General features: G+C 31.9%; 1 protein-coding gene and 1 non-coding gene across 3 annotated transcripts in view; both read left to right on the top strand.

Moving 5' to 3' along the window:
• Positions 1–12,549, top strand: part of Ubx (ultrabithorax) — a 349,089-nt gene that overhangs the window by 51,829 nt on the left and 284,711 nt on the right. The gene's annotated exons all lie outside the window — the stretch shown is intronic.
• LOC143189410 (U6 spliceosomal RNA) lies at positions 10,622–10,723 on the top strand. The gene has a single exon (XR_013003865.1). It is a non-coding gene; the product is annotated as a U6 spliceosomal RNA (small nuclear RNA).

Genomic DNA, 12,549 nt, shown 5'->3' on the forward strand with positions numbered 1-12,549 from the left:
AAGAAGCTGTAGTTTCCAGTCTCTAGTCCATTTGTAGATCTTATTGACCGCTACTTATATTTTTCCCATAGCTTTAGGCAGAGACAAATCTTTTACATTGATAACTGTATTTTGTTGTTACTATTATTATATATTCTATTACTATTATTGTATAACTTATATTTATACAAATAACTATAATTAAGGTCCTAACCACAATAAAACTAATTTTAATAGACTTAATCCATACAAAATTTAAAACACTTTTTATTGTTTATAAAAACAGAAAAATTTAACTTGACAATTAAGTGATTTGGCTGGACAAAAGTAGCAGCAGGATTTTACAGTATATCACCAATCATATTAATTCAAATAAAAGTTTTAAGCATTTCTAAAAGTTATTATTTTATCACTGTTGTATACGTTTCTATGGCGAGTATGGCTCACATTTATCAAATATTTCTATATCAAATTCCGGAATTTAAAATTGCATCAAATTAGAAGAAGAGATTAATGATGCAAAAATGTGATGAATTACTTTGTTTTTTTCTTTGTATATTATTGATTTTCAGCAATGATTTATTTGTAATAATTTATTTTACTGTGATCGTTTAACTTATTAGTATAATATATTATTATATATTAGTAACGAACTGAATTTTTTTCAAATGATTACTCTTCGCCAACTGTTTATATATTCATTACCGAGCAGAACTTAAAAAGTTGGACAAAATTATTGACAGTGATCGATTACATTTGTTTTAAATTTTGTTTATAAAAAAAACCCTATCAGGGCAGTCTTTTACGATCATTTAATAGTCCAAAGTATCAGCATTGTTACATTTAAGGCAGTTCGGATATAAATCATGATACGTTTAATTAGCAATATATATGTCAATTTTTTAACAAACTATTGCTTTTTATTTTAGATATATTTATAAGAAATGTATGGCACTTAAAATCGTTCCTGCATTACATAATTAAAATTAAAATGTTAAATAGTTCAAACAGATCTTGATGAATTAGTTTGTTACTATTCAATCAATAATATAGATTTATGTAATGATATTTCAATTTATGTGAAAGGTATATAAATACATTCCAAAGAAGATCTGTATTAATATAATGTAGAATCTATAATTAGAATGAGAATAATTAGTCTGACACCAAAGCAGCTATATGTAGAATCAGACACAATACTAAAACACAGGTTGATATTTTACTTGATTGTTATATTTTGGTTATATCCCTGATAAATCAGGTCTTTGTAGGCACTCATTAAGTAGATCAAATGACAGAGAAAATTTTGTATCAGTTTTATTTAAAATTAAAATGTCGGAAACAATAATTTGGCTACTCAAGTTCTCGTAATAAAACAAGAACGAAACTAAGACGCATGAGAAATCCTGCTGATACCAGGGAATTTTTTTATCGTTTATTACAACACATTCATATACATACACACATAACAAATCGTATGGTAACAAAAGTCATTATCAATATAAGCAGCATTTCTCAGAACTTATGCCTTTGCATATATATCTGACTCATTCGCGACGATAGAAAAATGCTATCAAAATTCTTCAGTTGCATGCAGTCAGCAATAAACCTTCTTTGCATCAAAGCAAACACACATAAAAATGTAACTGAAACGTTGGATTTTTTTTGTTCCGGACAAAAAGTTCTTTGTGTTTTGTACGAAACACGGGAATTGTTGGATGAAAACTGTATTCCCTCCCGTTGGTAATTAATATTTTAGTCGGAGTTTTACCATTACGCAATCGTCGATGTATGTGTTTGATAGTGGAAGGTGCCGAAAATGTGGAGCCTTTTTCCATTGATTAACTGCGTGGTTTCGTGCTAGACGAAAATATCGTCAGCGAAATGAATCGATATGAAAAGAGAATTTTACACGCGTTGTGTATTTTTCCTGGCGGTTTTGGTATAAGTATCGTTTAGTTTTCGGGGGGCCAGCGACATTGCCCTATTCGTACTAAATTTGATGCAATGGACATTTGAGAGGAATGGGTTTCAGTGGCGTTGCATTAGCCATTTTCTAGATTACTAGTGTGCTACCCGTTGAAATTTATTCTTTAATAATCATTTTAGTGACGATCTTCATGTGATTATTAAATTTAATTTTGAGAAATTCGATATCGAAAGAACTTTAGTTTGAATAATATATCTACATCATTAGTACTAGTAGAGTATTTTTTTTAATTTATTTATTACGTTCTCACTAGTCTTTGCCGATTAACCTCCAATTTTTATTTGCAATAACTCCGAACTAGGTTAATATCTAGGACCCATCTATTCTATCTTAGTCTGTGGTATAATAATGTTTGTGTATAAAGAATGCTGTTTTTCTATTAAATAAACCTCACTACACTACACTGCACAAGATGTTTTACTGATAATTGTGATCTTCCAATTAATCAATCATTTTCTCATATTTTAACTCCATTTCTTTCCTTTTAATTTTTTTACATTTTAAGAGTATAGCAGAATATATATTTTTACCTTCCTAGGTTTTTCAGTACATCTGTCATTCTATGCACCTGGTCAATTGTCGAATGATTGTTAACAAACCATAACTAATGTATAGGCATCAGGTTTTTTTCTATATCATAAATGTATTAATATTTGTATATTTCATTATATCTGTAACATGCAACAAATTATGAACACTGGCAAGTTGCGGGACTTTTAAGATACATTAGCATAGATGCTTGTTGACCATTGAATATATTGCTTTATAATGCAGGGGTCATACTATATCTTCATTTGTATTACTTTTCATTGCCTTCAAATGAGTTGGATGAAAATAGATAAATTAACCCTTTTCCCTCTTTTGATCAAGTTCCTCTTGTCTAGAGAAATTTATGTTGTATCTCTTCATTGGAGACGTAATACGCAGCATGCACTATACAAACTACTTGTAGCACAAAATATGTCCCTGATGTTAAAAAGGAGCTAAATCGTCTTAATAGAGGCAGTTGTTAAGGCGATTTGACCCTTTCTATTGCTGTGACAATCTTATGTTCAAATCGCCTCAAGTATGCATCTAAATTGTCATATTTATTATGGTTTGTAATTATGATTACCTAAAAACGAGAGCGTAAATCTCTACAAGGGTAAATCATCCCAGTTATGTCCAAAGTTACAACCAAAGGCAGTTGTCTTTTAGGATGGTTTCGTAAGTTGATCACTCGTTCGGTGCTGATGCCGAGAACTGTGGTTCGAAACCCATGTTTAGGCAAGGTCCAAACAAAATAAATTGTAATGGATGTAATGGATAGGTTTTATTTTGATATAACGCAGGACCGGTATTTTGGAAGATAATTAATAAACTTTTTATTCATAATCGTCAGCTATATCAACTGTTTAACCATTTAATTAATGTGCACATATTTTAGATGCGAAGACAGCGTTCCTATATGCAACTTACATAAATATCAGGATTATTAAACGACACGATACCGGCAGTAATCAACCCTGCACTGTTATTCGGTTTATTTTCGCGCGATCCAACGATCCCAAGTGCGCGCCAGTGACAGATAGCCTAAAACACCTGACAAATGAAACACTGCACCTTTGATTTACGATGTCGTAAATTCGCGCTATATATTAAAAACATACAAACAGGAATTATTAAAATGGATGTTTTTTTAGTTAGGCCCGCGACAAAATTACATTTTCGCCTTGTTTTTTTTTCGTTCTCGTTTCGTTTTTAGTTTTATTTTTTATTTCGGTTATTTCGCTTACGCCACGGTCTTTTTACCGTTTCACCGGTTGCAGCTTCCCCCTTCCTGTCCCCTTGGCGCCCGTGGCCGCGAAAAAGAAGATTTATTTTTCGTTAAACTGCGATTATTATTAATAAAAACAGGCGTTGTGTCGGCGGGTGCGGCACATTTGTCATCGTTTCGCGTCCAGTGGCACCACCACATTGCTTCCCATTCATTATATATTGAATAAAATGCATTTGACATCGGTAATTTTTGTTTTTATTGAGTTTGGTCCTCTATAATTGATATGAACTAATAATTGGCTAATATATCATCTTATAATTTATAGCTTTTTTAAGTCTTATCGCTCTGTTTTTTATTGACAATGTTTGGTGTTCCTTAAGTAGCTTAAACTATAATTCTTACAGACTAAAGCTATATACATTAAGTTGTATAAAAATATCGTACATTATTTAAAAATTATGTCACAAAAATTAATTTCTATTTTGCAGTTAGTTCTTGTTCTATTAATGCGTCAGTATCATTTGCATCTATGGACATGTCTAACCTTTATTGGCTTATTAAATAAAGTTATAGGCTCACTCGATAACACAGATAAGAAAACATAGGGTAAAAGTTGATTTGTGTAAGGCTAGATAAAGTTAGAGTCCTTTTTAGACTACCTCCGTGCTGGTATTGTGGTATTAATCAAGAGTAACCAGTAATAGTGACATCTGCTTTAGATACCTAGTCTGTATGACGTTTAATCATCGGAGTGGCTTCGGGACAGTAAAAATAAACTTTATAGATATTTTTATTAAACAAATAAAGCAGTTGTATTAAGACTTAGTATAAATTAGAGTGAAAATGTGTAACAGATAAACTGCTTTGAGAAATGTAAAAGAGAATTGGTTAACAGAACAGTAGCCAAGATATTAAATTTAGGAAGCGTATGCAAATATTATTAGTTTAGACTGTCGCAAAGACTAAAATTAAAAATCTTCTGTACTTTTTTTGTAATTTTTCATTAATTTTTTTCCATAAATTTTATAGTTTTAAGTTTGAATAATTTGCGTTTTAATTCATTTATTGATCATATTTGGGTGTCTTAAACAAAAAAAAATTAAAATAAAGAATTATGCCGCAAAATCTCAAATGTTATTTTTGGTTTTTGAATAATTTCCTTTAATATAAATTACACCTTTATAATTTTGCACCATATAATGATGTTTTAAACAGGTTCCGTACGAAATACACATACTTAACTTGCTTTTTGATTTTTTACTCGTTTAAGCCTTTAATTTAATATAAATGGGTGCATTTAGCATGCTTGCTTTACGGTAAAAATCTTACGGTCCATATTTAAGCATACATCGGTGAAAAATATTTCGAAAACAGGAAATTTTATACGACCAACTACTGATTAGCATTTATAATATATGTGGTGGTGATGCGTTAGGATGTTGCTGTCTTTGACCGTTTCAGAGCTCGATAAAAGGCCTGGTCGTTTTTCAACCAAAACGTACCACTGCATATCAGCTGAAAATAATTAATTATGGGCATCAATAGGGGTCCACTGGCGGATTTCAAACTTAGACCACCCAAGTGTGTTCTGCTGAACCTGCGAGTGAACATAACAACAACCAAAACAACAAACTGGACGTCCTGATCTGAATGTTTTGGATGCTTGTTTAATTTCGTATTTATTTTTTACACGTTCGCATATTTGAATTTGTTTTTTTGAGATATAAAGGTTCCTTAAATCAAATTAGTCTCAGAAAATGTCTTTAAAGAAATAATGCTTATTACAATCATTGAATATAAACTTTTTTTAAAATATTTTAGTCTCATTTTTGCCAACGAGGGTTTATCTGGACTGAACCTACAGTTTAACGTTAGCTCCGAACCACGGTCCTCGACATTAAATCTAACGACTGGCGAGTGACCAACTTAGAAATCATCCCAGAAGACATTCAGTCTTAGCCAGCTTAGTTACTGGCGGGACTCTGGGATCATTTTCGTTGTCTATTTTACACTCTAGCCTAGGACAGTCACAAATATTAAACAATCACAAACATACGTTTACCATGTCCAAACAGGATTCAAACTCGCGACTATCGAACAGTAGGAGGACCGTCCTGTCGCTTTTACTACGGCGCCAACCAATCCGGCAATATAATCAGTTTTTGGCTCTTTTTATGTTGATATAGTTATCAATAATTTTTAAATTTGAAAACTGGGACTTCATTTTTCATAATTCGTTTTTGTATCAACGTAATCTGGATATTTAGAAGAAAATATTAGTATCTGATGGCGTAAACATTGCAAAGCATATTTTAATCACTATTTTCTGTCATATTCGTAGATATTTTAATAAAAATTTGTAGTAATGTATAAAATCATTATTATAACTATTACTGGTAGAACTTGCGAATACATTTGAAATCTTATTAAATAAACATGATCATTATTTAACACCGTATTTTTTATTTTAACCTGCCATTTAAAAAATATTTATATCATCCTACTAACCCAAAACAAGTCCCGCTTTTCCTCCAACATACTTACCCCAGCGCCATCTACGTCTAGTAACCCAAGTAAGTGATGCGATTACAACCGCAAGCTCCCTCTATCAGTGGGAGGCAGAACCAGCCCGAGTCATCCACGTGCTTTCGCGTCCGTGTCTATGGAAGGCGTAGCTTTGCTCGTGGTGGGGTTGGTAGGGGAATAACCCGAGCGAGACGGACTGATGTTTTGGTTAGGGGTCGTGGACATGGCCAGGAATCCCATCCGCACCAATAAAAAGTTACGATTATTTACGAAAATATCTTATTTCCCCAAGTAGAGTTGTAAGATGTTTAATGGCTATTTAATGGTAAAAATGAGGAAAAAAAGTGTGCCATGTGGTAATTGGGATTTTCACTATTTCCATATCTGATTTCTGTACGATGTTTATGAGACCGTCTGTGCCTTATTTGAAACATTCCTTTCGTTCGGCACTCCATGGGTTAAGACATTAAATAATATATTTGGTTTAATGTTTCAATTCGAGCAGACAATACCATAATGGTCGATAGGTTCAATAATAAATAAATGTTAACTATGATGTAGCTTCATCATTATTGGTTCCATAAACCCATAAAGAAAAGAGTTGAATATGAAATTCATAATGCTAATCCTCAGGTATGAAATTGAATGTGGTGTGTTAACTGAAACAATAAAGTTTTGAATATAAAATATGAAATAAAACTAGTAATGGTATCTACATTTTATTTAAAATATCTGAAATTAACAATAACAATAGCGTTATTCAGTCCTCCTTATTTTCCAGTGATTTTTCTTTACTGCCTTTCTTGATGTGGTAATGTTGACTTCACAAAGTCATAGGGGACTTTTCCAGATAAAGATTTTTTGTTGTTTAGTGATGAAATAAATATCCAAAATATCAATAATAATAAAATAAAAGATATAACTACCTTTTGGGTACCGTATGATGAATTTTGAATGGATATTGAAGGTCGACCAGGACGATACAACTGCTATTAATTCTCGTTCTTCTCACATTGCTTTTTACCATTATTTGCTTTTGATATGCTTTATTTACTGTTGGTCTTTGCAACACTTTTGTACGAAAAAACGAAAACGAGATTTCCCTTGGAATGTTATATTTAAAGCAAATGTTTTGTTTAACTTAAGATTTTATTGTAAATATAGCAATATTTTAGCACCCTGAATAACAGATACCGCTCAGAATTTGTAGAATAACCTAGTACATCGCTGTCAATTTACAAAAAATATATGTCGATAAATTTTACGCGCGGTAATGTATTTGATAAAAAAATATACATACAAATATCATAAATTAATTCTAATTTATTTGCAAATCAAGACAATAATTAGGCAATATCATTTACTCTTATTCAAGGTTCAATGTTTCCTAATGTTACTCTTTTAACGTATGTTATATTCTCAAATGAAATGTTACTCAATAATTGACTAATGGATGTGTTCAAAATAATTTAAATATTTAAATTTTAGGGATATGGGATAATGTGGGATATATCAACATTTTGGTTGTAGTTAAATTCAACATGCTTTACTCTCGTTAACTTTTATTCTTCATATATATTGTTACTTGCGTATTGCAGTTTTTTGGTTCCTTCTTCGCTATTTTCCCCAATAGCAAGTATTCCGGCGTCATCATAAAATTTAACTTCTTGTTTATACGAGGATATGTTGGATATGTAGGAGTTCTTTAAGAGCCCAACGCACTGCTTCGGTAACATTGTGGAGTTTATAGTCCTTTATGCCGGACTTCATCAAATACTTGACCTACGTCCAAGAATATAGCTGAGCTTCATGTGTAAAAGTGAAACGTTATAATATTGCTCTACTGTAAAATCACTATCATAGAACGTATTTTGTAACTTTTTGATATTGGGGTACTATTAGACAGAGATTAACCTCTTTTTAAATGAAATTAAGATGACTTTTCGAGCCTACTTATTAGTTTTATGTGAACTTCCAAAGATTTAAGGAACTGTTTATGTAATATAGGCTGTGATTATAAAAAACGATCTTTTAGAGACTATTTATTAGCGTTGGGAACTATCGACTGAAAACAGTCGGAACAGTCGATACTCGCAAATCAGTTGAAACAGTCGATAGTCAAAAAAACTAGCGACTGAACGTAGTAATTACAATTTTCAGTCAATTGTACGGTTCGACTGTTTTTTTTTTCAATTCGTAATGTCAGACGAAGATGTACGAACCCTTTTCTATACAAATTGTGAGAGAGGAAAGGACGGAGATAATTGCTTGGAACAATTAATTTTATTTGTGCTTATATTGTCCAACGAAGTATAAGCGAGACGTAGATGTACATATCCTTTCACGTACTAACTTTAAAAAAGAAAAAGAAAAAAAAATTACTGAATATTATTAATATGCAATCAATAATTTGATTTTAAAGGAAGTAGAATTACTTTTATATTTGAATGTTCTGTGGAAAAGGAATAGAATTTTTCTATGGATTGGAATAATACCCCACAAATGTTTAAAGAGCTTTTTAAATAAAGTAAATGCTTTATTTATTATTGAACGGAAATATTTTTTCAAACAAAATCAACAAAACAAAAACCGAGAGTAATCGAAATATTACCTATTATTTCCATAAAAACAGTCAATAGTATGTTACTATTTATCATTCACAATTTTAATCTTTTTACTCAATTACATTAACAATCTTGAAAAATATCGTTCCAAAATGCTGCTATATTAATATACATTATATTGTTATTCACAAACTACCAAAAAAATCATAACTATATATTACATAAAAATCTATGTAAGCATAAATTGGGTACATTTTTGTCAAGGTCGCGGCTAGGACGACAGAGCCAGAACGTTAAAAATCAGTCGATTGAAAATAGTAGAACCAAAAATAGTAACTAAGTACACGACTAAAACAGTGGATAGTAAATAGTAACAAAATCAGTCGGACCGAAAATAGCAAATGAAAACAGTCGATAGTTAAAAGTAGTCAATTACTAAACAGTCGATAGTTCCCAACACTACTAATTATCCATTTCCCTTTGAATATTAATTTCTTTGACAAATCAGTGAAGTCAATGAGTTTTTTCCGATCTTCCATTAATTAAATTTGAATTATATTTATCTCCTGCAAAGATGCAGAATTGTATGTAATTCTAAAAACTTCTTTAGTTTTTTTTTGTTGTATATAGAAGTGAAACAGGCAAAACATTTTTCTTTTATTCTAACACAAACGAAACACCCACATGTCCAACAATATCGAAAACCAGAGAAAAAAAAATGACAAACAAAACAAACCGGTAACTGCTAACCATTTCGTCCGTATCCCAATCGATTTATCTCCATCATTAAATCATTCAACTGCCTCTCGCTGCGCAGGTAGGTTTATTTTAAATACATCCTGTTCCACGAGTCTTGAATTTGGGCCGTATGGCGTACGGGATTAGGGGCTGTTTTCGCTCTCGATCGGCCCAGGTGACTTATGGAAAACCACTCACACCCTTCTCGGAGGTGCGATAAATCACTCGGGGCCTCCCCTGGACGCGGGCAATATGTCAGACGAAGACACCTAGGGTGAAAGTTAGGTGGGTGGTAAAGAAACATGGCCGAAAGTTATCTCAGTCAACTCGTGGTTTTCGTACGTTGTAAAATAATATGGGTGGAGATAATGCTAAAATTAAAAGCATAGATTTTTCATTTATTTATCTTATTTTAATAAATTTTTGTAGCAACGAAAAATTGTAAGTGAAATCGAAGTCAATGTAAAATTTGCTTTTTTTCTATTCTAATTTCTTCAGGCTTCAAACCACATGCAATCAAAAGAGACTTTTATTTTTATGATTTTATCATAAACCACCAATTCACTCTCAATTGTTACTAGGTCTGATCAATTCGCTATTTTTAAATTTTTTAAACTGATTACATTGTTACTAGTCGTCGCCGACTAACCTAGCATTTGTATTTACAATAACTTAAATCTAGGTTTACATCTGGTGTAATACATTTTCTGTATTAACACAGCTGTTTTTCTAGTAACTACACCATACTACACTACACAAGATCAAATGGTTTGATTCTTTTGAATCTGTGTCCCGTTCTGGTGTTATCCGAGAGTTCGATTTCTTCAGTATTTATATGAGAATTTCTCTTTTATTGAGTTTCTCCTAATATCTTCTTGCAATTATCTTGATTTCCTGAATGCCAGTGAGTATCTGAAGGTCTCGATATAAATAATCAGTCCTGTGTACCTACAATACTCAGGACTGTTCTGCTGGATTTTCGGTATTTTAAAATACATAATTGTGTTGGTGTAACTGCTATAAATATTTTTATTGTTAGTTGTATTAACACTCCTCATAATATTTGTACACGCTTTGGCGGTACATATACTAAAAATTGGAACGATACAGAGAAGATGTCCCTTGCGCAAGGATGACGGACAAAATCGTGAAGCGCTCCACATTTTTGACGGATCTAAAAACAATGAATGTACAGGAGCTGCATATACATCAACAATGAAGGAATAATTAGAAGGTAACGAAAGAGCCGACCATCTTGCTGGAAAAAGGGAAGGATCACTTTTAAAAACTATCTATACTGGAGAAGGGATCTGAATACATATCATACTGCTTTTTATAAAAAACTGGGACCTAATTATCAATAACAAAATTGTGCGAGGTAAAAGAGGAGTTTTACTAAGATCTCAACTTTTGTAACTTAACAGCCGTATATTGGGTATTTTTTCCAGACTCAGAATAGGCCATTACCGGCTGACTCACGAGTTTCTACTCAAAGGCGAAAGTTCGGTCATCTGTGATAGATTTAGATCCCCGCTGAGCATCAAACACATCCTAGTGGAATGCCAAGGGCACGCCCTCCAAAGACGACTCTTTGGCCTAAAGGGATTCATGAAACAACTTCTACAATTGAAGAACCTTGAACAACTGAGGAACTATTTGGCTGCCATCGGAGTACTCTAAAATATATAATATGTTCAAATATACAAAGTTGTTCACATTTTGCAAATGTGTGATTCTTCCAAGTTTGGCCTCATTTCAGAATCTTACAAACAAATATATTTAGCTTGACGAAGTCGGCAACTATTATTTTTGGTTTATGGTGGGCAAATGTCAGATAGGTAGATTTTTTTAGCCAACTGTAATACTTATAAAATATATCGAATGGAAAACATTCTTTTGAATTCTTATGATAATGCGGCTTGTTAAATATGAGATAAATTCATGTAGTGAAACCCTAGACTCAGTTATACCATACCACGTACGCTTTCGTAGATAATGTTAAGCATATATGAGATGGGATACGTTATATTTCAAGTAGGTTACTTAAAATTCACATATATATTTAGCTGTGCATCTATTTCATTCCATCTGTTGGATCATTTATTTATTCACCGTCTTATTATCATTAATAAATATTCGCCTTGTCAATTATTATTCCGTTTTAGTTAGAATCGATAACATTGTGGTATATTGTTGTGATATTGAATTACGTGATATTGAGTAAGATATGAGTAAGATATTTAGGATTTTTTTAATTTGAACTTTTCTTGTGAAAAATCTGTGCAATGCATTTTATTCAAAGTATTAATAAATTAATTATTATTGATGTATCTTTCGAGGCTATCCATGAAAGGGCCCATTTTTGGTACCTTTATTAAGAAGTGAAAAGCACTCACAGACGGAACAAAGTATGGAAAATACTCTAGTTTCTCCGGTTTTGCAACATGTCATCGAGCGTTGTCATGCTGAAGAATAACATTTCCTGTGTCCTTGCAATACGAGCAATGTTGCTTGTTTTTCGCACAGTCAAGAGCTTCTATGATGATTTCATCGAGTAATACCTTCAAACCCTTGTCTTCAATTTTTGGCAGCCCAAAATGCTCTTTGTTTTCTGTGTTAAAATCACTACTTTTAAACGTAGAAATAAGTATTCAGATGTTGATATTTATAGAGCTTGCTGGTCATATATTTTTTGTTTATATTTTGAGGTAGTATTTACAAATGTACCTGATGCCATTTAATACACAGTAATACAATGTATTGTACATCCTTAATTACTTATTAATTAAAATTAATTTGTAGACTTGATACTAAGGTGAGTTAAAGCAATCAGCTTAAGGCTTCGAAATAAGTTCGTGTTTAGAAAGTATTGTTTTACTCCAGATGGGTTAAAAAATTAACTTATATTATTATTGTTGTAATCGTTTAAATCAATTATTATAATTTGAAGTAAAAATATTTCAAAAAGGCCCAAAGAAAAAAAATCATTCCAT

This window comes from Rhynchophorus ferrugineus, unplaced genomic scaffold (assembly GCF_030347505.1).
Source record: "Rhynchophorus ferrugineus isolate W39M unplaced genomic scaffold, kcgeb_rfMv2 rfM1, whole genome shotgun sequence".
Classification (NCBI taxonomy): Eukaryota; Metazoa; Arthropoda; class Insecta; order Coleoptera; family Curculionidae; genus Rhynchophorus; species Rhynchophorus ferrugineus.